Genomic DNA, 26,824 nt, shown 5'->3' with positions numbered 1-26,824 from the left:
AGCCTCTTAGTTATGAGTAACTACTTCTACATTAGGCTTTAAATCCATTTCTGTGATAATTTTTCATGCCTGCTACAACGCCTACATGCTAATACAGGCCTATGGGTATCGTTCTCTGAGAATGACTGAATCTGCTCAAGTTAGTATGCATGGGACAAGCAGCACTGTCCCTGTGATTGCTGCTTCTGATAACCACGGGCTGCTGTGTGCTCAAAAAATGTCAGCAGGGACACTTTATCTTGTGCTTCAAATGTTCACCTTCCTACAGCCTAAGTTGCTTGAGGGTGAAGACCTCAACGCTGAGGGCTATAGCAGAGTGGGTGATAAGAAAATTGTAATGCAGTCTTGGGAAGGACAAAATACAAAAAAGAGTTGGATGCATGGAAGTTTGGAAATGAAAGTGGACGTGTAGGGAGACAGAGTAAAATGATGACAGACAGGAATGGCCAGAAGCAAAAAAAGGTCAAGTAAGTCACAGCAGGGTGGGAGAGAAGGGTTTGAAAGACAGCTCTCCAAAACACAGAACAAAAGTCAGGAGTCCTCATCTGCACCAACATTCTGCTAGCATTTAATTATAACGTTTACTGGACGTTGCAGATTCTATTGCTCCCTCACAATCTGTTGTTGCTATCACTTATTCCTTCAACACAAACAGCAACCTTGCATAAAGATATCCAAATTAGCTTGGGTAGATTAACAGCAGATTTAAATTAATATGCGTGTAGGTACTTCCTATAGTATATAACCCCACTGGAGTCAGTGTGGTTCTGTAGCTGTAAAGCTTTTAGCTAGAAACACTCAAATTAAAAAAAAATATAACCAAATTAAGATTGGAAAGTCAATCTCAAATTAGGAAGGTTGGGATTATTTAAAGCCAAATCATTCTGTCTGCAGGATTTCTACCTCTTTTGGTAACAATGCCTCAGGATCTCAAATGTAGACCACTGCCTTACATTGTTATGGACGCTAAAAACAGCAGGGAATTCTTACCTAAATATATCTGGATTTCTGTACATAAGAGTTTTATTGTGTATTAGTTATGAAAATAAACCAACTGCTTTGCACTTGTAATTGCTCGATTTTTGTGTATTTGTAGAAGCAAATTGTCTTTGAAATATTACTTGAAAAGTCTTGTATCTTCAAATAGCTTGAAAATAGTCTTACTAAAAATCCATTAAAAATGATAATATCTAGATGAAAAAATAAACTATATTTCTTCTTTTTTCTTTTCATACAGATTTAAGATTTTTCTTTAGATCTTAATCTCCCTATTTGATGCATTATCTATCAAGTACATAGCCAAGATTTAAAAGATATGCAAGATATATACAATTGTTGGCAATAATGTGGTCAAAGGGTTTTTTGAAAACCTTTACAATTAGCAACTAATTTTTTAATCCAGTATCTGAAATAACTAAGCCAACTACACACATTGCTGCCATACTCCTGAAAACATTTGAACTAGGATCCATCCTGCTGGGGCAGAAGTCAGCTACAGCACTGATGCACTCCCTCTGTGAGAGAAGCAGCACCTCTCTACCATGATTTTCCCACTTTGGGCCTACTCTGGTGTACTTGAGGCAGAGGTTGGTAATATCTTTACTCATCAGAACTTCACCGCAAGTTTATTCTTCAGGATATATTTGCAATTAGGTTGCCTTGAATCCAAATGCTTACATGCATACCAAAATAGTGTCATCAACAACAGTATTTAAGCACTTCATAACACTGTTACGGCACATCCAAACACAACGTATAGGCATTTTAACCAAGTTTGTGAGCAATGTGACCACCAATGGGACAAAGACACAGGAAGTTGCAGGTAGTAGGTATCCAGGTTACAGAAGCTGCAAGATGAGGCACATGGCAAGCAGAAGGGACTGCAAATAGGCAGAACAACCTGCTGAATACACAAAAAGGATGATTAGCAAAAGCAAAACAAAAAAAAAACAGCATGGGGAGCTGTTGAGATTGCCCTTTGGAGGTGGAGGGGGCAAGAAGCATAAAGCACTGGCAATGACCAAGAAAAGATGGAGAAGAAAGTCAACAAGACCACTTCAGTTGCAACTTCTCTCATCAGAGCTGTCCTTCTCTCTCAAGTCTGACCGCTTTGACCTCCATGGTGAAGAAACGTCAAGGACCCAAACCATCACCACTAACTATATGGCATCAACTTCATGGTATCATATACTTATTGCTAATTTAGGATATAATTGTTAAGAAATAACACTTTTATACATGTCGTAATAGTGATTAGCAGTGTGTAAGAATTACTCATTATCATTAAATTTATTGTTAATAAATGTAAAGTTTTGTTTTAAAGTTTAAAAATTGACCAATTTCTCAGTTCTCTAAACATTCCCATCAGAGATCTCTAATTGCTTAACTGTATATTTATGTATGTATATATATATAACTGCATACACACTGCTTGTTCTGTGTATATACATAGAGAGAGATTGTTGTATATGGTTACACACACGTGCAGACTCCTGTATTCTATTGCGACACTCGGCAAGTCTATCTGGTTTGTAGTCATTTCCTTCTTGGATATTTTCTCTGTTTTGTCATAGCATCGTAGAATTATATAATAGTTTGGGTTGGAAGAGACCTTTGATGTTCATCTAGTCCAACCCCCCCTGCAATGAGCAGGGACAGCTTCAACTAGACCAGGTTGCTCAGAGCCCTGTCCGACCTGGCCTTGAATGCTGTCCTTTTAGGTTCTTGTGGCTGGCTGCTCTGAAGGGCTGTGAAGGACAGAGGACCTTATCTCTTCCCTCAAAAGTACAAGAGCAGCTTCAGCTCTTGTGTTCTTGAAAAACACTCCCCCTGCCTTTTCCCATATGTGCAGGAAAATGCCATCCCAGCTCTTTCATCAGTACACCTACTGACACAGCAGACAATATATGTATGTGGGCAAAGTACAAATCAGCATGAGTGATCAAGTTGCTCCTATTTGTCAGTGGACCTCACATATTCTGATGGGAATACCAAGAATGTATTCCCTCTCTGCCCTCTACAGTGATGCCCACACACTGCAAATAACAAATTGCTGCTACATCAGCATCTGATTGCAAAACACCCAAATAGCTGTTCAAGCTAATTTTTGGTCTCTAGTGTTTTACCAGACTAATATACTCTAGATGATTTGCAATTTTAAAACAAACAAACAAACAAACAAAACAAAACAAAACCCAAACAGAAAACAAACGAACAATCTTTTCAGAAGTTGTAATTTAGAATAGGGTTTTACTAATTTCATTTGCAACAAACAGAACAGACTGTAAACTAATACCTAGTTACACTATATATGCATTGCATATACTGTTTGAACTGTAGCTTAATTATGGCTGCTACAGTACATAGTGCCTTGATTTTTGAAATAAATTTTAATACAGAACCCATATGATAGCATTCTGGGTCATTCTGGCAGAAAATTGGTTATAAAAGATCATGAAAAGACAAATCTTATAATACCACTGTTGAAACAGAATGTGTTCACATTTTTAATAAAAAAAATCTTCTTAGTAGAAGCTGTTCATAATGACAGTAATTTTTAAATCACTGGGCTTGCCTGCAGCTGTCAACTAACCAACTGATCATTAACTGCTAGTACAGATTTATTTCCTTATGATTTTGCTTAGTTAATAAGATAGATGAAATAGGCTTAATTGCAAAAACCACACATTGCTTCATGCTTCTCTTTTCTCCTTCCCATTTATAGAATGTGGGCCAGCAACTGCTGGCACAACTGACAATATTATCTACGTGGACAACCTTAATACAAGTCAGCTTTGCTAACCAAGTTGCTTCTATCTGCCTATGGACTTCAAGCACTCTGCTAGGGATACCAAGAACCGATCCCAACGACAGATCCCTTATCTTCCTGTAATTATTTATTCTGCAATGAGTATCCACAAATTCTTCGTAAGAAATCCAGTGAGACTCTTTTCAGAATAAAGCTGCATCACTTTTGGTAAAAAGCTTTGGGCCAGATTTTGATAATACCCAACTTCTATTTCACTCTCCTACAGGCCATTAGGAAACAGTGACAGCAGAGGAAGCTCAGCTGACCCTTTAAAAGACTGAAGTCATCTGATTCAAACCAAGGGCTACAATTAGAGTCAACTGCCTTACAGAGAAGTTGGTGGAGATCTGTGTCCTCCCTCATTTCTTTTTTAGGTAAACTATTTTTAAGCCTTGCCTTGCCTCCAAAGGTTAGTGGAGAGAACTCATTCTGTAAAAGATTCCTTGGGCGCTGCATCATTTGACACTTGAGCCTAGAACTCACAACTGAATTAGATAATTAAATCAAAATTAGTATACTTCAAATTCCCCACTTCACTTCTATGGGCCACTGTACTGCGGTTGAGTTCTGTGCAATTTCTGTGCCAGCCCTAGAAAGCATAGCACTGTGATACCTAAAATCAATTAAAGTAATGAAGCAGTGGATCCCTGTAGCTGGGATTTTATTTGAAAGGAATACAGATGGGTAAAAATGCATCTGTTGCCTCTACAGCAGCTTAGGAAAATGTTTAAAAGCAAGCATCCCAGGCAGTGCCACACTGATAAAATTGCTATGGCAATGAGCAAAATATCCTGCAATATCTTTGAAAAGAATCATCATCCTCTCATCTGACCTTATCTTAAAGCCATGTATTTTTCATATTAGTAAGGTACTTTGATGGCAGATTTTCTAGAAGTTGAAAGGACTATCTCCTTGATGCATTGCTGTTAAGTCTGTAGCATCTCAGTGCCTCCCATTGATTGTACCCAGAAGAACAGTACTCAGTTCAGATTCCTCTAATTGAAAAGGAGAGATGAGGCAGAGCTCAATATGTCTTGTTGAAGTCTGACGGGGAATCATTTAAGAGTGGGCACTCTTGCTTGTTTGTTGCTTTTTTTTTTTCTTGATAGTTTCTCCATTAAAATTGTTAGTATAGAATCATTTCAGTTAAAACTGCAGACAGCCCTGCTAAAATTAGCACTGGCCATATAAATGTCAACCCAGTATAATCAGGTCTGTTTTCTGCCATTATCTTCAGAATCTGGAAAGGGCAACCTCCAAAATATTCACAGACAGCAGCTGCTGCTGGGGAAGATTGCTAATTCTTTCTCAATGAACTCATCCAGAAAAGGACTGATACCAGGCAGTAAAGAGTGAGACATTGCCAGCACTCCAGTAAGTATCTGAAATACATAATAAAAGTCAGGCCTAGGTATTCTTCATTTATTTTCACCTGCTAAAAGAGATAAAGGTCTGGCTCACATATTGTCCTGGTTCCGGCAAGGATGGGGTTAATTTCCAAGGAGCCGGCAGGGGAGGCACGTATTCCATACCACGTGACCCATGCCCGCTATAAAAGGAGCTAGCCGGGTCGGGGGAGTCAGTCGCCACTCGGGGGCGGGTCACGGCGGTGCGGGTCCGGTCGGTGCGCTTCGCGGCGGTACTGTAATCGCGTTCTTGTATTCCTTTACCGGTGTTATTGTTTTTCTTTCTTTCTTTTTCCCTTTGTCTGTTCTGCTAAATTATAATATTTCAACCCACGAGTTTTGCCCTTTTTTTGCTGATTTTTCCTACGGCTGTGGGAGTCGTGCGAGCGGCTGCGTGGTTCTCTGTTGCTGGCTGAGGCCAAACCACGACACATATGAAGATTAAGATTTTTTTTATAGCAGTTCTTCCAAAAGTGGTTCAGAGCTAAATTCCAAGAGTTTAATAAAGAACAGACAGCATTTCTGCCTCAGCTGTTATTAAGGGCAAGCTTCCAATGAGGCTGCTTGAATTTTTGATTCCCTTTCAGTAAAACACAATCACACGTCATGGGTTCTAATTAACAAAGCGTGAGAATGCAGAAGTCTGAGTTAGTTTTGCTACATCAGTATTATAATTAGTCAGTCTCAATGAGTAAATATGAATAAAATTTTCTGGATTGACAGCCGTCACACAACAGCCAACAGCCACCATCTGTGGACATATTAAAAACTTGACTGGACTTGGTCCTGGACAACCTACTTTAGATGACCCTGCTTGAGCATGGGAGGGGTTGGGTGGACAAGATGATCTCAAGACATTCCTTACCACCTTAACAGTTCTGTGATTCTGCAGTTCTGTGATCATGATAGATCACTATGCTTTGTCTTGTTTCTGCTTTTAAGAATACATATATAATACATTCTTGTTTGCTAAGCCAGATGCAGACACTTATCTCAGTGAACTGCAGGTGATATAAAGAACAGTGCACCTCCTACAAAGGTAAAGGAAGAAGGCAGAACAAGAGATCGCTCTGGCTTAACAATTAGCTTTTGGAGTGCTTAAAATCCAAGAAGCAGCATACCAGCTATAGAAAAGCAGCCAAATACCTTTCAAGGACTACAAGAACCTTGCTAGAGCATGAAGAAATGTAGTCAGGAAGGCTAAGGCTCAGCTAGAACTGAAACTGGCCAAAAATATCAAGAACAAGAAAAGGTTCTTCAAACATGTGAGTAGCAAACAGAAGCACAGGGAAGACAGTCCCATTGCTAAATAGGGTGGGGAAACTAGTTACATATAATGCTGACAAGGCAGAGGTTCTCACCAAGTTTGCTGACGACACTAAACTGGTGAAATGGACAGAAGGGAGACACAACTTACAGAGAGATCTGGACAAGCTGGAAAAGCAGGCTGGCAAAAAGTGCATCAAGCTGAACAAAGACAAGTGAAGGTCCTGCATCTGGGATGATATAACCGAAGAGCTCAATACAAGGTTGGATCTGATGTGGCTGGGGAGCAGCCTTGCTGAAAAGGACCTGGGGGTACTTGTGGACAACAAGCTGAACATGAGTCAGCAGTGCACCACTGCAGCAACGAAGAGATATTGAATCCTGGGCTGCATCCACAAGGGCACTACTAGCAGAGATAGAGATGTGATCACCCCACTCCCCTCAGCATTTTTCAGGCTGCACCTGGAGTGCTGTGTCCAGCTCTGGTCCTCACAATTCAAGAAAGATTTGGACAGACTGGAGAGGGTCCAAAGAAGGGCCACAAAGATGATCAAAGGGCTGAAGAACATGCCTTATGAGGAAAAACTGAAGGAGTTAGATCTTCTTACCCTGGAGAAGAGAAGGCTCGGGGGGGACCTTATCAGAGTTTTCTAGTACTTAAAAGGCATCTACAAAGAGAGCAGAGGCTCTCTCTTCACAAGGAGCCACATGGAGAGGACAAGGGGCAATAGGTAAAAATTGCACTGGGAGAGGTTTTATTTTGACCTAAGAAAGAAATTTTTTTACAGTGAGAACAATCAATGACTGGAACAATCTCGCCACGGACACGGTGGAGTTCCTGCCACTGGAGGTTTTCAAGACATGACTCTACATTGCTAGATTTCTCATCTAGGCTCCCTTTTCCATGGAAGGTTGGACCAGATGATCTTTCAAGGTCCCTTCCAACCAAAGCTGTTCTATGGTTCTATGGTATTTATACAAAAGAGTATTCCAAGGTGAATAACTTATATCTCCAAGGAAGATATGAAACAAAATTTACCATCTAAAGACAACTGTTTGAAGGGCATATGTATTACTAAAATGACAGTTAGTCATGTGTCTTGAACCTTATATCAGTGATGTTCTGAACATCTTTTTCTATATCTGGAATTAACCAGGAAGATAGTTGGTTGTTCAGTCTTTCACGTCCTCTCAGACATAAAGAGCAAAACCCATAAATGAAGTATGACTTCATCTAAGTTATGGTTTCTCAGGGCACATATGTTATGCTAAATCTCCTATTTGCATCTTGTCTGGGAAAATGAAAATGGAATGTAATGACTTCAAGTTAGTTCAACTTATGTACAATAAAGTATATAAGCTAATCCAATAAGGATGCACAAAGCTAAAGGTTAAATTAATCTTATCCTGCTTTTTAATGTTTACATCACCATTTTCCTTCCCTCAGCACAGTTTATCTAGGTGGGTGGGATGCAGGAGAGATTCCTTTCATAGGTGGTCCTCAATGATTGTATTTCTAGGAGGACTCTCTGCTACCTGAATTATGGATTCTTCCACCAAAAGTTAGAGCTGTCCTTTCCCCTGCCTCTGAAAGCTTCACAAAATCACAGAATGGTTGAAGTTGGAAGGGACCTCTGGCAGATGTGGTTCCACCCCCGCACTCAAGCAGGGTCACCTAGAGTTGTTTGCCAAGGACCATATCCAAGAATGCTTTTGAATATCTCCAAGGATGGAGACTCCACAAGTTCTCTGGGCAACCTGTTTCAGCGTTCAGTCATCCTCACAGTAAAAAAAGTATTGCCTTATGCTCAGATGGAAGATCCTGTGTTTCCTGTCACTGGGCACAACTGAAAAGAGCCTGGCTCCATCCTTTTTGCACCCTCCCTTCAGTTAGTTATATACAATAATAAGGTCCCCCCCGAGGTGCTGAGTTCCTTAGTTGAAAAAGTTGAGTCATGAATATGCAGCTCAGATGCTAATAAACAATTACACAAATGACTGGTTAAAACTTGTAAAGTTGCTTTAAGAAATAAATGGCACAAACAAAAGAATGAATGTTTGACTCTTTAACTGAAAGGCTTCACATCATCACTGTCATAAGCACACAATAAAATGTATTAGATACAGCATGGTTATAAGATTTGTTTGCCATTTTATGAATCTTGCGTTAATACAATTTTGTATACTTCTGGCAGACTGTTTCTGGCTTATTTCATTAAGGGATTTAATTTAGAAGAATTTCTTTCTGGTACAAAATAATGGATACAAGTTAAACATTTGCTATTTAGATTAAAATAAATGGATTGAGAACAGGGCTCAGTAATTAAATATGTTGTTTTATTTAATGCAATTTATTTTGGTTTTAAATGAAGCATGTCTAAAAGGCCAAGCATAAAGTTTCCTTTTCATTTATAAAATTATCCTTCTCTAACTAATAGCCTACAGTGCATTTGCAGCCAAAATCAAAACCATTCTTTTGACAGAAATACCTATTACATTTATTTATTGTTGAAGTGCACTAACAAATAAGCTTACAAGGGTTAAGCACTCTGAGGCAAAAAGTGTTTCTAAGTACAGTAATTTACTTCTTTAGTGATAGCCAACACAAGAAAAATTACACTTGAGATCTTTAACTCTAAGAAAATTTTAAAAAATACATGTAACATCGTGAACATCACACTCTCTTATTGAGGATAAATGGACAATAGTTTTTTTAATCCCCAATATAAGATTATCACTTAATATCTTTTAGAACAACATCTCCATCACTTCCATATCCCATCTGATCATAAAATTTGGTCTAAGAATTTTCTGCAGTAATACAGAAGTTACATAACCTCCTAGACTGGTTTATCACAGACCACCTCTCTTAACTCTGAAACCCTGGTACCCGCAACTTTGACTTTGGGTAGGTGTTACTGACCTGTTAAATCTAAAAAAATACCTGCCTTACATTCATATACATGCCACATTCAATTATATTTCCCATCTCTGCTGTCATGTTATGCATTTGTCTTGGCAGCATGGGATATCTCTGCAATTTTCCTCCAGAGGTGCTGTGATGATGGGCTTTGGGTTCACTTCACAGAAATCCAGTCAGCCAGCACATTAGGAAAGACACATTCGAATGGTAGGAGATGAGAACAGTAAGAAAGCAAGGTTGAACTGCAGTACAGAGCAACACATAAGGCAAATGCCAGAGAAAGAAAATTATTGTGAAGACAGTGAATAGTGAGCAATAGGGCTGGAAAAATAAACAAACGAAACACCTGAGGGACCACAAAAAGGGTAACAGGCACAGACAGTAACTCACAAAATGATGGCAGAGACGGCAGAGAGCAGAATGAGTGGAGGAGGCCAGACTGCATTATATGGAAGTCATTTGGCAGAGGGAATGCCACATAGATAAGAGTAAGGAGTGAAAAATAATAATTAGGAATGAGAGTAGTAAAAGCTTTCTATATATCCTATGGTCCAACATTTTTTCTAAAACTTTATGGTGGACTAGCAGTTTTCCTTGCTTTTCCCTTCCAAATCTATTTTTCTCCCTCCAATAATCTGGTAGACAGTAGATCTATCCCATCTTCCTTTGACCATTTCATACATTTGAAAATTGCTTATCATCTTTATTTCCCTGATGACAACTTCATGTTGATAAAATTTTGTGAGATCATCCAGGTATCTAAAATCTAAAGGTCTGCAGCACAGTAATGTTCTAGATCCAAAGTCACGGAAAACAGGCATACTGCAAAGTTAAAGGAGAAAAATGCAAAAGTCTCGTCTACATCAGCACTGTAAAAGATGTACAAATACACGTTTTCTCTGAATGATTCTATTTGTGACACACTAAAAAACAGGCAAGTGAAAACTCAGTTACATGAGGTCAATTGGTCCTTCCTTAACTAAATTTTCATTTTATTTCTGCACACATTTAAATATAGTGCTGATATTCTTAAGAGAGATTAATTGATAAATAATGATATAGAAGAAAGACCAGAAATACAGTGTGAATGGAGAGGGATTGCTGAGGTGAGTGGAGGGATAGATAGTCATATTTTTTAGAGACAGGGTCTTACATGTTCTGCCCTACTGTGGTAATGGGAAAGCTATGGCCCATTCAAGCTCTTTCACTGTCTACTACAGTGAATTAACTGTGTTCTATATATAACAAAACAGTCTACCAGCACTTAATAACCTGCCTAAAATCATAAAAAAAACATAGAAAATAACCATACAAATATTTTGAAAATGCAAAAGCCACACAAGAAACGTCACGTGCTTTGTAAATGTGTGACTTTCTTTTTAGTGTGCAGCCACAAAAAAAACCACCAAACTTTATACTTTCTCTCTTAAAGAAAGTTCATGTTACCTTAAGATAAAGTACTAGCAAGTAAATTAAGACTATGACAGCATCCCCTTTTCTTAATCTTTTTCTAGAGCCAAGCACACACAAATATGTCTTGAGTCCATGGTTGAAAGAAAACTGTAATTGCTTCAGTTCAGGCATAATTGAATTTTTGACATATGTCCAATATCTGATTATTTTTGACAGATAAAGTTTTGCTTCCATTTTAAACTTTTCTTGGATATACATATCTCTTAGTCCGATCTCTGAAAGCGCAGTCAAGTTCTGAAGCTATGGCAGATTTTCATCAAAATCTGCAAAATGTTGTGAAATCAGTAATGACACTGGTGCTGTTATACCCTTCTACTTTTTATATACAACCAAAAATTGCACTTTGTTACAAGTTTCCAGGAGAAATATAACACTTCATACAGCAGACAGTAACTGGAAACATATAAATATGTCTCCAACTGACTCTTGTAAGTGAATGGAATAGAATGACTACTCAGCACTTTTGCCTTTTCCAAAGTTGTTTCCTTGACATAGTTTATAATCTTTTGAAACATTTAGCTATTATTCTCCACTGTGAGTCACATATATATATTTCCTGAGTTATGCATTTTCATAGTCTTAATATTTACACTCTTCATCATTCAAGGTTTACAGGTTTCTGTAGTTGGGTGGAATTTAGCTCTATACTGGTTTTTTTTGTTTTCTCAGTACTCAAAAAAATAGATGAAGACGGTAAGAAGAATCCCTCTTGAAAAGTAACTTTTGCCCAGTAATTTGACTTGTGCCATAAAACAGTAGTTCTGTGAATGATAGAACCACAATATACTACATGTATTTCATAGCTAAATACTTCCCATAGTAGGAATACTGTGTCTACTGGAGGAATCGCTTCTGTAGCCCACTAAATACGGTTTATTTCCATTGCAATTAAAAGGCTTTTTAGTTGCCTTACAAGGCAGGGTCTAAGGATTTGATTGACATTTGACTTGGCATGAGTTGATTTTAGTTTCCTTTATTTGTGATAGCAATTGTTTAGCAGTCGGGTTTGGTTTAGGATCATCTGTGCAGACTGAATTATCTATGATACTAGAATAAAAAATGGTTTGCAAGAGTATAAACAAAGGATGGTATCAGGCATCCAAAACTGTAACCACAAATCGCAATGGTCACTACAGGAATAGTCTTGTTAAACTAGTTTAGACAAAGCAGAGAAAACTGAGTAATTGAGAACCAGTAAAGAGAAAGTTCACTTATGCAGACTGTGCTAAGATAATACATAAAAATAAATCCATCAACATCCTCAAATTGTTACAAGCCCTCCAAGCAAAGAAGTTGGGCCATTGACGGCTCTCTGACATCCGCATCCAACCTCTGCACCAGGGGGGCACTGATGCTGTCAAGCTTAAGACTGAGGGGGAGACCAGAAGGACGAGCATTACCCCAGAAAAAAAGGGTAGATAATAGGAAAATTTTTCTGTGTAACAATTTTAACTATGTTAACAGAGGCTTTTCTGTATTATTGTTGACTATGAATGGTAGTATTATTGTAACTGGCCTAACAATAACCTTTATTAGCTGGTCAAATTAGACAAACAAGATTTTTTTTGCCCCACTGATGTACCCTTTGGTGCACTGTGTTTTGTGTGCATCATCCTAAAACTCAACATGTGGCAATGCCAGCCTCAGTGTTAACCCCTGAAACTTATCAGCAGATAATCTCTAGATTCAAACATTCTGAAGAAATCAGTTACACCTGCTATTCAGCCTTAAAAAAAAAAAAAGAAATCAGGCTTAAATGAAAATATACAGTCAAGCTCCCACCTACAAAGCAGAAAAGCAAATAAAACACAAAAGACAATTCTTGGTTAGTTGCATTTCACTCAAAATCCTTAGGCAGAACAGTGTTTTTTAGAGCTGGGGGTTTAGCCTTTACATGAACTATTCTAAAAGTTGTCCCCTTAACTGAAACTTTTCTCCTACTCATTTTGCAGATGGAATTTCTTTGTCCTTGTCCTTATAAGTAAAATATTCCAAGGTTAGCCAGAATATTGCTGCAATGTAACTGAAGTATTTGGGTTTGGGCTAGGAGCTGATAGCTCCAGAGAATATCCTCAAGGCTTGAGACTTCTATCACCCTCAAGTTACTTCTCTCTATAGAAGTTTTGTTTCACAATTTTGAGCAGTTTCTCTCAGACAGCAAAATAAACATTTCAAAACCTTTGTTCTACTGTGGTTTATATGCTACACATATAAAGTGATATCAGCTGCAAAACAGTTCTGTTTGGTTATTTAGTTTTAGATCTATTGTGGACTTTTCATGGAAATAGCATATGATGCATTAACAACAACAGCAATCAATAACTTGGTACTTAAACCAAGAATTCTTCTCTCCCTAATGCTAGCTATGAGTTCAAGATGTTTCTTGTGGCATAATGCAAATGACAAAAAAATAAAAACCATGCACTCTGCAAACAAGGTTTCAGGACTCAATTTATAAAACTTTATGTAGGAAAAGAAAATCCCTCAGAGAAGACAAAGAACCTTAATTTCTTTTACATTTATTAGCTAGTCATTTTTATTACTTCCTTGGTCCAGGAGAAAATGAAGTCAAATAATGGCCTGGATGTCATTGCTGTTGGATTTTAGTATAGTGTTAGGAGTGAGCACTGATTTAACTGAAGCAGCCTCATACAGAAGCCAGCAATCATATGTCCAGGATGTCAATTTAAAGAATACATCTTATGTTCTGACTGTGATCGTTGCCAGGCAAAACCTGCTCCAGAGTTTATCAAGACTACCACAGAACTGTAATTTGTTCCTAGAAGAAGTAAAGAAATAAACATTAGCAATACCCTCTAGCAAGAAACTATGTTGAGCTGTCAAGTGCCTTTCTACTTCAGAGATATTTTGGATTTTTATGGCAAAACTGGTAATTCACATTGACTTGTTCTTTTTTTAACAAGTAATGCTTTCTGACAGAACCCATACATACTGTACTTGTCTTAGATCCATAAGTCTCAAACTACAAAATAATTTCTTTTTCAAACTCTGAAAATTCTCATGTCTACACGATATCATCTTTTATTGTCAGCGTGGTCTTACATGCTATTTATGGGAGGTGATTCTGCCCCTCTACTCTGCTCTCGTGAGACCACACCTGGAATATTGCGTCCAGCTCTGGAGCCCTCAACATAAGAAAGGACATGAACCCATTGGAGCAGGTCCAGAGGAGGGCCACAAAGATGATTAGAGGGCTGGAGCACCTCTCCTATGATGACAAGCTGAGAGAGTTGGGGTTCAGCCTGGAGAAGAGAAGGCTCTGGGGAGACCTTATAGCAGCCGTCCAGTACCTAAAGGGGACCTACAGGAAAGATGGGGGGGGGGGGAAAGGGGACGACTTTTTACAAGGGCATGTAGTGATAGGACAAGGGGGAATGGCTTCAAACTGGAAGAGGGTAGATTTAGAATAGATAATGGGAAGAAATTTTTCACTATGAGTGTGGTAAGGCACTGGAAGAGGTTGCCCACGGAAGTTGTGGAGGCTCCATTCCTGGAAGTGTTCAAGGCCAGACTGGATGAGGCTTTGAGCAACCCAGTTCAGCAGAAGGTATCCCTGCCCATGGCAGGGGGGTTGTAACTAGATAATCTTTAAAGTCCCTTCCAACATAAACCATTCTGTGATTCTATGATTCTATGATTTATTTACATCTCTGCTACCCAGTCATTATACCACACAAGGACACATCAGTTTACATATACGTTCAGAAATATTTTAACCCTACTGCAAAGATCTGAGACACGCAGGATCAGTTAATGTGGCACAATCTACCCACCTGTCTGACTCAGGTATAGATACAGATCATATTTAAATTTTATCAAGACTTCATTAAAGTCTCATAATATTTTATCCCCTGAATTCCTGTGGTTAATATGATATTTATTACAATTCTCCTGGTTTCTCGAGGGGTAGTTGAATTAGGGCATGAGTTTCCAGCCATAACAATTAGCAGTTCTTGGTTGGGGATTCTACATTTCTTACTGTTGTGTGGACAGCGTTAAAATCAACTCTGTAGTCCTAATTTTGAACAAATCATAGTCAGTGTTCCAAAAATCCAGTATATATATGAATTGCTGGCCTCTTAAATTCAGAAAGGAATATAGAGGGATATGCTTGGGGACCTCCAGGAAAAGAAGAAAAGGACAAAATGCTTAGAAGCAGACATGTAGGAAATCAACTGGACTGGAAAGACTTGCTATCGTAGGAGATAAAAAAATCAAATATAGTCCCTCAGTGGAGAGAGATGATGCCACTAAAAGCGGGAATTACTATTAAGATATTCTGGAAGGGATCAATGACCCAAATTACTTGACAGGGTGAGGAAAATTCTGAATCATACTGACACACAAGACAGGCTTTGGATGACTCAATGGTAAACAGGAGCTTCAGTGTTTCTGAACAGAGGTGGCTGATGCAGATCCTGTACATCTGTGTGATTCCAGAAATGGAAATCATATGTAAGCAACAACTCAGGAGGCAAGATGACTACCAACATCAACATTTTCATATCTAATCCAAAACAAATGCCTACAATTTAGATTTTACTTATCTTTGCACAAACTGCTCGTTTTTAGTTCTTAGTAAGAGACAAGTTATTTTTCTTTTGATTCAGGAAGGAAGAAAACTTCATCATTGCTGATTCCTTTTTAAAACTTAGTCAAAATACAGTAGTGGATAAAACTACATGTAAATAATACCTTTCTGGAAGAGGCAGATATTTTAGGTCAGTTACTGTAACTTTCTATGACAATAACTTGTGGTGAGATAACTGGGAACAAAAATTTTCATGGAAGTGACTTAATCAATTAGGATTATCCACTTTAAATCTGTCAGAACAAGAAGCAGCCGGCTGTCAAATCTAAGGTATTTTCCTTTTCTATACAGTTGAGAACAGTCTCTAAAGCAGCCCAGGGCATAAGTGATTTGCTGTCAAAAATTGAACAAATGTAGGGACAAAAGTTTTTCCCAATAGCTGTTTGTCATAGGTGTCAACTAAATAAAAGGTGGAGGAAAAAATCATTGTGTATAAAGAAGACAGTGAAGGGATCTTCACAAAATGTCATTGGGTATCAACTTAAAGGAACAAAAATAAAAAGTTTTATTTTCTGATACATGGCAGCAAGGAATTGGAGAAAAGGTTAGAAAAGAGTTTAAGAAAATAGTCAATTTTTCATACAATCTATAGTTTTTTTCTGAGGAAATATATTGGATCTCCAAATTTAACCTCATTATGAGCTACCTTTCTTTTGTATAAAGACTAATGACCACAAAACTTAAAAGAAAATGGTGATTGTTTAGAGGCAACAGACTGCAATGGTTATGTCTAAAGAAAAGAAAACTTGTACAGTCCTTATCTATTGACGGTACTTGATTTCTTGCCCCTGTTTTCATCCTGGAGGTGCAAAAGAATAAGCAAAATAATATAATGGAAATTCTGAAAAGGTTAATTCAGAAATTTCAAAGTATTTTTTGCCATTTCTGATTGAACCAATACAAGCATGTTTAAAGAAAATTTACTCATCCAAAACTCTGCAGAGATTTTTCATTTCTTCACTGCTAAACATTTCAGTCATTGTGATCACCTAACTTGACCTAAATACACAGGATTTCTCAGAACTCATTTGGAAAATCAAGGTTCAGTCTCAATAACTCTTCTTGAACAAGAGAATGTAATTAGAAAAAACTTATCTGCTTGATTTAAAATTTGCCAGTGATGGTGAATCCTCCACATTTCTTTGAGAATTGTTCTGAGATTTGATTAAGCTCATTGTTAAAAAACATGTTTCATCTTGCATTTGGCTACAGAATAACACTGACCTGGTTTCAGTCCCTGCTTTTTCCTGTGAGAGTGAACACTTTTCATTACCGACATTCTGGTTTTTAGTGAGGTAGAACAAATGAATCACCACCAAAATTCTCTTTGGTCAGCTAAATAATTTGGGATCACTGAATCTCTCACTCTCATCTTGAATCATTTAAACAGGCTTGTATTGCAAAAATGAACACCACTTGTTGAAGGCAACACAGGCTAACGAACACTGTATACCAAATGGAGGGACTCTATAAGTAAAGACAGAGGTACCAAAAAGTAGGGAAATAAGCATTTCCCCTTACTTCAGATTTGGGAGAATTAGGTAAATCTGTGGATCACAAACAAAAATAACACAAAAAATTAATTCTTGATTTCACAGAATCACAGAATTTTCAGAGTTGGAAGGGACCTCTAGAGATCGTCTAGCCCAACTCCCCTGCCAAAGCAGGATTGCCCAGAGCACATTACTCAGGACTGCATCCAGGCGGGTCTTGAAAATCTCCAGAGAAGGGGACTCCACAACCTCCCTGGGGTTTGACAAATCAATAAGAAGAAAAGACTAATAGGATACAGTGATGATTTTCCACTTGAAGAGATACACAGCAAGCTGGAAAGATAAGGATCTTCTAAAATTTCCTCAACAGCTACTGACATGCTATTGTATTGTGTATTGTGGTCTTGCGCTATTGTGTGTGATAAAACCAAATTGCTTGTTTGTACATGTAGAAAATTTGTTATTCATACAGATCTGAATAACAGTTCTTTTCAACAATCAACTTCTTATTTTCCTATTTAATAGAAAAGAGAAAATTGTATACAATAGCTAGAAAAAGGGAACTGTAACAGCCTCTAACAGGACTGCATACAATTCAGCTTGTAGCTTCTGCTGGGTGCCTATAGCAGAGGTAATAAAACTGGCAGCAAATCTCAGGGATTAGTTTATATTACTGGTATTCATTGTGAAAAAGGCAGTACTACCTGTAATTAATAGATATCCATTTTTATGGGCTATTAACATTTATTTTATCTTAATATCTATGAAGAAGGAGAAAAAGGTTTAATTTATACGGGATTTTCAGGGCTTGTGAAGCAATCTGATAAAAGTCAGACAATTCAATATTAAAAGTTGTTGCAATACTATGGTTTTCACTTCAATGTACAAAACAAGGATACTGAACATTAACATTCTTATAACAGAAGCAGGCAAACAAGGCAATCATGAAACATGATTTACATTTAATAAGTTCACCTATAACAAAAAACTCTCATATGTTAACTAGACTGAAGTTAATAGTCCCAATTTATAGATAAAAGAAACTGAGTCACATCAGAAGTTTCATGGACTTCGTGATGGTTGCACGGAATATTTTGCATTCTGAGCCTTCTTTTAGACCTTTGTAGGAAAATTATTTTCCAAATGCTTCACCAAACAATCATGAAAAAAGATGATCTGTTTACCTTTCAAGCCTCTAGATTTTATTTTTGAACAGTCACATCTTTAATATGGAAAGCTTTAGTACACTTATACTTCTGTTTCTCTGTGTTAAAATGAATACAGTGATAAATATCTTCCCTCAATTTAGTGGAGATTTGTGAAAATAAAATTATCAAGTACTTTAATATGCAAGGGTGGGAAGTAGTTAAGTATCACAGAATCACAGAATGGTAGGTGTTGGAAGGGACCTTCAGACATCATCTAGTAATCACCTTTTCCTCATGTTGAGATGGAATTTCCAGTTTGTGCCCGTTGCCCCTTGTCCTGTCACTGGGCACCACTGAAAAGAGTCTGGCCCCATCCCCTCGACATCCACTCTTTAGATATTTATAAGCATTGATGAGATCTCATCTCAGTCTTTTCTCCAGGCTAAACAGACCCAGATTTCTCAGCCTTTCCTCATAATGGAGTTGCTCAATTCCCTTGACCATCTCTGTAGCCTTCCACTGGATTCTCTCCAGCAGTTCCCTGTCTTTCTTGAACTGGGGAGCCCAGAACTGGACACAGTACTCCAGATGTGGCTTCAACAGGGCAGAGTAGAGGGGGAGGATGACCTTGACCTGCTGGCAATGCTCTTTTTAATGCACCCCAGAACACCATTGGCCTTCTTGGGCACCAGGGCACACTGCTGGCTCATGGTCAACTTGTCCACCAGGACTCCCAGGTCCCTCTCTGCAGAGCTGCTTTCCAGCAGGTCAACCCCTAACCTGTACCAATGCATGGGGTTATTCATCCCCAGGTGCAGGACCCTACACTTGACTTTGCTGAACTTCATTTGCTTCCTCTCTGCCCCATACTATAGCCTGTGCAGGTCTTGCTGCATCAGTACACTTTCATTACCTACTCAACATTTTAAAGGTTATAACTGTTTTTGCAAATACAGATTTTACCGAAAATAGCATATTAACAGGAATATCAGAAGTACCAAATCCTTGGGCATAAACCACTACATGATAAAATTAATGTCCTAGCAAGAAGAGTCCCTGAAAGTCAAACACACTTCCAACTTTACTCTCATGAGCCTTTAAACATGCTATCATCTCAAAAGATACCATGCAAAAAAGTAAGTTCAATTTCCCTGCACTCAGATGAAGATTATACTAGACCAAGTGACTGTGAATGTAATAAAGCATCTCATGTATGTTGTTAACATAAACTCTGATGTCCAATGAATAATTTTATGTTGTATGATTCAATGGTTGTGAGATATTACTCCTTGTAACAGTAAAGGTCATGATTCAAACACTTTCCATCTAATTGTAACATAAATCTTTGTTCTGCATTTCCCTAAGAATACTTAATATCAAAATCCCCTCTGTTGGTTTATATACTATGATTTATAAGCAGGATAAGCATCACATTAAAATAGAGGCAAAGACTGAGTTACGGTTAAAGCACGTCCTCCTCTTTCACACACAGCAAACACAGCAGTTATGTCCACATTCTTTTTTTCCTCGATTGATTTGGGTTTGGGGTGGGTTTTTTTTGGCTTGGTATCAGTGATGCATTTAAAGAAATAAATCTTGCTTAAACCTAATATTATCATTGCAAGATGCAAGATCGTTACTAAAGTTGATGATTGAAGGTATCAACCTGGTCTTCATGTAAAAAGGAGGGGTTTCAGCATAAATATTGCAAAAGTTGAAAACGAGGTCCTGTATGCATCATAAAAGGAGAAGAAAAAAGATAAATCAATTTTTACTAAGACTTAGATGAAGAGGAAAGAGGTACCAGTGGTATGCATTCTTTTTGCAAATAAACTCAGGCAGGAACAATCCCAGTGGCTTTATCAAACCAAAATAGGCCCTGCCTAGTCATTCAGGCTTTGTAGCAGAAAAATAAATCAGGGAATCCAATTCCCCCTGGTAAATGAAAGATATCAATTTTTAATGAGAATATGAATAATTTATTATCTCCTGCATAAAAAAAAATATTTTGAATAATTTGTTAATCTTAGTAATAGTATGACAAAATATCTAGGGAAGAGAATTAAAGCAGCGGAGTACTAAGGATATGTTGTTCGTTTTAATTAAATTATTCCTTCCCTACAGAGAAGAGGTTTAAACACCCCATTTGTCAAGAACTGGAGCTACAGTATTATTGATCCAGGCTGTATCTTGTGAACAAGGAGAAATATATATTTTTGATGTGAACGTATAGATATTGGCATATTAAAGTATTTACAAAAATAATTAAACACACCAATAATCCCACCTTAATTCACACCACAGCAATTAGAATACATGCCTAACACACATTTACATTTCCCGTAATTTCAGTGCAACTGAAGCAGATGTTGAAATTTAAATTCTTTGCTATTTAGGGATTGCCTTACATGCCTGAAATTAAAGAGACTCAAATATGCTACTGAATCAAAAACTTCATCCATCAGTCAGAACTGAACAAACCCAATGCATCTTTCCCTATTGTGAATAATTTGACTTCTGAATGCAACTGTTAGCAGCTATTCTTTCAATTAATAACATACCCTACCACAGAACCAAACAATTATTTAAGTGTGCACAAAACATATTATGGGATGCATAGGGGAGAGAACACAGTAGGGAAAAGAGAAAGATCAAAGTGGATGAGGGAGGAACAACCATAGGAGAATAAAGGTAAAAGAGGAAAAAAGATGTCAGTCATGTAAGCAGGTGCTGGTCAGTAAATCTGCCTGACAACGCATCAGGCTTAATCACTCTCCTATACGCTTATTAAATCCTGTGTCTGTCTTCTGTGTAAGTACACTCTTATTCTGAATCTCTGCGTGAGTTGGCCACCAGCAAAGTTCAAACCGGACTAGCCAGCAAGTAGGGTGAGGCCCGAGTGCCAGCCACTGGAGAGACTAAGTCTAAGACCAGTAACTGGAGAGAACAGTGTTTCCCAGAGGTGGCTGGGTGTCAGCTGCTACCTAACAGCAAGGCAGACTAGCCAGCAAGTAGCAGGAGACCAGCAACTGGAAAGACCCACAGTCAGCACCAATGACTAGGTAAAGAGCTGTGGGAAAATAACAGAAGATTGGCAAGGAGGATTGTAAACATGCTCAAGTGACTCGCACCTGGGGTGCTGGACAACACATATCACACTAATTATTGTTCAACCTTGTGTGCTCACAAGTAGAACATCCACACTGTACATAAGGTAAGCCTGGGATGAACTCAGGAACACCTTACCTAGCATACGCGAGATCACTGCCTTGTTGTTGTTGAAGATCAAAGCACAGCGGAAAACTATGCCTGCCTGAACCTTGAAAAGCAGGTGAGAACAGCAAGTCGAAGCTCACACACTCCTGCTAACAAGGACTTTCTCCTGCTCTGCAGTGCCTGCATGCTTTGCTCGCCTCCCTCTGCCTGAGTGTTGCTTCAGAGATTCCCTGATTTGCGAGGTATTGACACTAAATTTGTTCTTTGTCTTTCATCCGTGGTTTTGTGGTTGTTCCTGCGTCCTGCCCGAATCGGCTCACACAAGGACCTACAGAGTGAGCACGCATACAGGACAGACTTTAATCTGTGCTACTATTCAAGGAACCAGCAGATACGCACTTGTGAGCTGAGCGAGCGAACGTATGTGTATGTTATGCTAGTGAACTTTGAGCTGGACTAGCTAGCGAGTAGGAGCAGATCAGCATCCAGAAAGACCCAAGATCTGAGCCAGCGACCGGATAAGGAGCCCAGGGGCCAGACAAAAATACTGGAGAACTTAAATTCCATGCTAATATTCGAAAGATCTGGGGGGTATTAGTGCATCAATAGAGTGAGGGCGGGTGTATGTACCTCCAGCGCAGTTCAACCCTAATCAGCCAAACACCAGCGACTGCAGCAGGCTGCCCACGCTGTTCAGATCCACGTGAGTGCTGATTGTTTTTATGGGTGTGCTGGTGACGGCACTGCTCTCTGGGTTGATCTGAGTTGTTGGCTGTCTTTGTACTCTGTGTGTGTGTGCGCGCACGTCTGCTGGTCTGTCCGCAGAAGTAGCTGCTCAGCCTGGCCTGCTGGGTGTGCAGGCTCGATTCGGCTCCAGCCGAAGGGGAAAGAGAATCCTTTGTGGCCCTGAAGTCCGCTGGGTTCTTACCTCTCACAGTCTGAGGTTCACGTTAGTTTTAAGCATACTACACCTTTTGCTACATCATAGACCCTCTTAAATGTTAAAACCTCCTTATTCAGCAAGACGTTTTTCTGCTACTGGCAACAATTTTGGATCTAGCTATGATGTATATTGCTAAACTAAAGCCCAGCAACACTGACTCCACCCAGAAGTAGAAAATAAGTATGTGCATGCCCAGCACACTCCGACAGCTTTCCTAAGCAATTCAAACAACTAGTCTTGAGGACTTAGTGGATTTCTTTCTTAAAAAAGAAAAAGCAACAACAACTTTCCTTTCTGTTCCTTACTGACTATAATTTATATTGAGCTTTCATGCAGTTCCAATCGAGGCTGCAGTGTGAGAACATTTTTGGAAAGCAACATAAATATGTATCTATCGAAGGGTTGTCAAATAGAATTACAGGTACAGAAGGTAGACAGAAGAATTCACAGAGCTCTGGAAAATATGTAGAAGCAAGGTTAGTTGTTTGGCAGGATGATTATGGAATTATTTGCTTGTATAAGTTTGACTTGGGCAATTGTGTTTTATACAAATACAAGATAAAGAAAGTGACACTCCTATGTAACATACCAGAGTCTGTGATAAATCACACAAAATTCAAAAAGAGATTCCAGTCACGTCCCTGCTGTTTGCTGTCCCTCAATATAGCAGTCACTCAGAGTACCAAGGGTTTGCAGAAAAAAACTTACAGTTGTTTTCTAAATACCTGTGCCCAGTGACTCTTCACACTGGCACTGGAGCCTGGACTTCTAGGAATATTTGATATTACTTGGGATGAGAAAAAAAGGGTCAGAGCAGGGATGATCATAATGAAATAGATATATAAAAAGCTTAACACTTGGGAAATAAAACTTTTCCAATTAAGCTGAAGCACACAATGCTCCCGCAGGCCCGTTAAATCAAATTCTGTTTAAGAAAAAATCTTAAGGGTTCACTGACTTTAGAGCGTGAGCCACTATATTGAGAATTGTGTTACTACTTTGACTTTCCCTTACCTTTTGTTTTATATTAGTGACCATTGAATAAAAGAAAAAAAGAAAAGAAAAAAGCAACCAAAAATCAATGAAAACATTTTACAAAATAGCTCTAGAAAAACTCAGTGTAGGGAAAAAATGAAGATTAATTCAACACTGTAATTATCAAGCACTCTTAAGGCATAAAACTTCAAGGTTGAAAGCTCAGTTTCAACACTGCCTGCTAGCATTTATGCTTTAAAATAAAATCTGTGCCTCAGGCAGTCACGTAATAAGATAAGTTTAAATTGTCTCTTCTCTCCTGGACAGAATATAGTAATTAAAACAAAAAAGGACATTAAAGTTCAAACCAACTAGCTCTTCTTCCCCTCAACCCCTCAGACCACCTTGTGAAAAACATCAGATTTTATCATGAACTTCCATGTCCAAAAGTTCCTACATAAAAGGTTCTATTTTTTTTCTACGCATACCTCCCAATTTAAAAATACAGTATGTTAAGGTAATGTTTCTGAGAACTGTGTAACTGTTTTCAGCCTCTTAATAAATCTATGTAATTGTTCCATCTTTCCATACATTTCAATATTAATATCAATACCAGTAGGGTGGGGTTTTTTTTTGTTTGTTTCTTTTTAAGTCTCCTATCCACTTTCAGGGAAGTTAGACATAGATCTCCAACACTCCTTCGATGCTTTGTGAAACTCAACAGCTAGATAGACAAGGAAAGTCAACTTCGAAACTTCAACAAAGAAACGCTGCAGCAGACTCAACAGTTGTAGCTCTCAATCAGGAAATTACTAACTAGTTTAGGGAAGGGGGGAAACTTAGTCTTTAGTGTATATTTGGGGTGGAGCATGGACGTGGAAGTGTCGTGCACAGGTTAATTCATCAGAGACATGCCGTGATTATTCTAAGAGCATAGGAGGACAGCGAAAATGGATAAAAGACAGAAGCCTAGAAAATCAAACTGCTTTAGTTCTGCTCCTCAAGAAACAACTGTTTGATACTGCTGGCAGCTTCTCCACTGTACATGTGCAGCTGGAAACAAGAGAGTAGTGCAGATAATTTTTTATAGCCAATTTACAGCTAGACATAGGTTTACTGATTAATTTATAGAATGAAACTGATCTATCTCTCTGGAGTTTTAACTGGGTTTATTACCTAAACATGTGAAAACTAGAAGCAAGAACCAGGAAAAGGGGAGGGAAGGAAGGAAGTAGTTCTGTCTCACTCAAGGACACATTCTGTCTCCATCTTGTCCATCCACAGCTGTTATCAAATAGATTAGCAGCAATATGCTATTCTAAGCCAGAATTAATCATCTTTTCATTTTCTAGCTCTATTGAAATTGAAGGAGATAATTTCTTATCAAGCTCTAAAATACAGCAGATATTTTTAAATAGAGAAATAGGCTAAGATAATGTGAAATAACAGCCTCCCCTGAGGTTGATTTGCATAGTTTAAATGCTCTGAAGTGCTATACTCTGGATGTTCAGTAACAAATCACGAGATTCTGATGAAACCTACTGCATGGCCTAGCTTAAATCTGTGAGGCAATTATAGCTTGAAAATCTGTTTTCCGTGATAAATCCACACGGGGAGTCTTATGTGGATTTGCACGAGACTATGCAAAAGATGAGTTTCTGATGTCTTCTGTTCTTTTATTTGCATCCTGAATATCTTTTTCCCCCCTCTCTCCTTTTGCAACATCAGGAGAGCATGCTGAAGTAGACAAATCATTTCCTTATATAGTCAAGGGAACGTACTGTTCTACTCCTTCAATCACAATTCAAGTGATTGTTTTTAAATGAACGGTAACAGAGACTTGCTGCTTATTCTTACGGTGCTGTCTTTCACTTCATTAACTTTAAGTTATTTCACTAAAACAGTTGCCTGGATTTGCAAAAGCACATAAAGATACGTCCACACCATATAATTTGTAAAGAAAGTAAAACTCAAAGGTAAAAAGAGTGCACAGTAACAGGCCCTATAAATATACATGAAATATGGCCTGAAGACATTCCAGAAAAGTACAGAGAAAAATCTTTAAGTTTTATTGTTCATTTTATTAGAATATTTCATGTTTTGATGTACCGGTATACCATATATTCCCCACAAATAAATCCAAACTAGAAGTTATTTACACTACCTAGAAGATGTTCAAGAAAAATCTAAATCAGGAGTCATGAACTTTGTTTTTCCACCTGCAAACAGCTGCACCATGGGTATTAGAGGTCACTCTCACTGACTGAGGCAGCTTTTGACTTGATAGTAGGCTGTATACTTCCTGAATGAATCTTGTGTAGCACAAGTAATTAATGTACCACAGCTTACGAACTACGCCTGTGAACAGCACATCTGTTGAACAGTTTTGCTCAAAAAAGTGAAACTTGATAGTTTCAAAAGATGAAAATTCAGGGCAGGCAATAACATTAATAAAAGAAAACCAAAACTAAAGAAAAGTAGCAAAAGCTCATCGGAAAGAAGGAAGATTCAAATAGATAAAGCAGTAAAAGACTTTTAGACTAAGGAAGTTCAAAGGAAAACTGGCACCTGAATCCTCCAGCATTTCAATGGAACTCTCATTCCTTCAGTTTCCCTGTGAAATTGTGTGCCAAAAAGAAGGAAATGTTGACCCTAAAACCCTGAAAATAAGGAAAACACTTATTTTTAAAGTGAATCTTCTAATTATCCTTACTTCTTTCATTTTGGTTTACAGTGAGGTCTCAGTGCGTGTGTGTGTCCTTCTTCTCCAGTTAATTTCATTATTAACAATTCTTTATGAAGATAAAATAGGACAGTATTGCGTATATACCTGGTTGTTCAAACTTTTTATTACTTGAATGTCCCTTTCCTGCAGAATCCATTATGTGAATATTGACTCCTTCCTCACACAACCTTTGATGTAAGTTATAAAGCGTAAAATTATTTCTGCTTGTTGTGAGTGACCAAACCATGGTCACAGAATGCAGTTAAAACACAGGATAGGAAAGAGAGCTTCCCATTTTCCAACCTCTTTTGAAAATAGTCTGCTAGAATGGAGAACTATTTCTCACAGCTCTTTTTTTCTAGTTCTTCAAGTCATTTTGTGATTATGAAAGCATTATAAAAGAGGCAGAGACAGAGTCTTCCTAGGAACTAAGACAACCAGGAAAATCAAGTATGTTAGTTTCATTGTTTTCAGCCTTTGAAAGCAATCACAAGAAAAAACAGATTGTGCATGCAGAATTACTGAAAGAAAAAAGCAGATGCAAATAAGTATAGAATTAAAGAACAAAGTCTTGAAATCTAACATTTTAGGGAAATGGCCTCAGGACCTGAACAAAATTTATGCCATTTCTTAGGTGAAATTAGTTTAAAAGCCAAGTTATCCATAATCATAGTGGACTGTACATGACATAAAAAGCACACTAAAATGCTTTCTCAAATATTGTTGAATAAAATATGAAACTATAATAGTAACATGCTTCCAAAGTGCATACACAGAATTTTAATATCTCAAATCTGATTGCCATCAAAGTGGCTTAACACTGCAGGCAACTTTTT

The 26,824-nt window shown here is 38.1% G+C and overlaps 1 protein-coding gene across 1 annotated transcript in view; it reads right to left on the bottom strand.

Moving 5' to 3' along the window:
* CFAP47 (cilia and flagella associated protein 47) overlaps positions 1–26,824 on the bottom strand; it is a gene marked incomplete at both ends in the record, with an annotated part of 360,013 nt that overhangs the window by 39,715 nt on the left and 293,474 nt on the right. The gene's annotated exons all lie outside the window — the stretch shown is intronic.

The sequence above is a fragment of the Vanellus vanellus genome, assembly GCF_965231255.1.
Source record: "Vanellus vanellus genome assembly, chromosome: 1".
Classification (NCBI taxonomy): domain Eukaryota; kingdom Metazoa; phylum Chordata; class Aves; order Charadriiformes; family Charadriidae; genus Vanellus; species Vanellus vanellus.
This window is presented reverse-complemented; position numbering and strand designations above follow the sequence as displayed.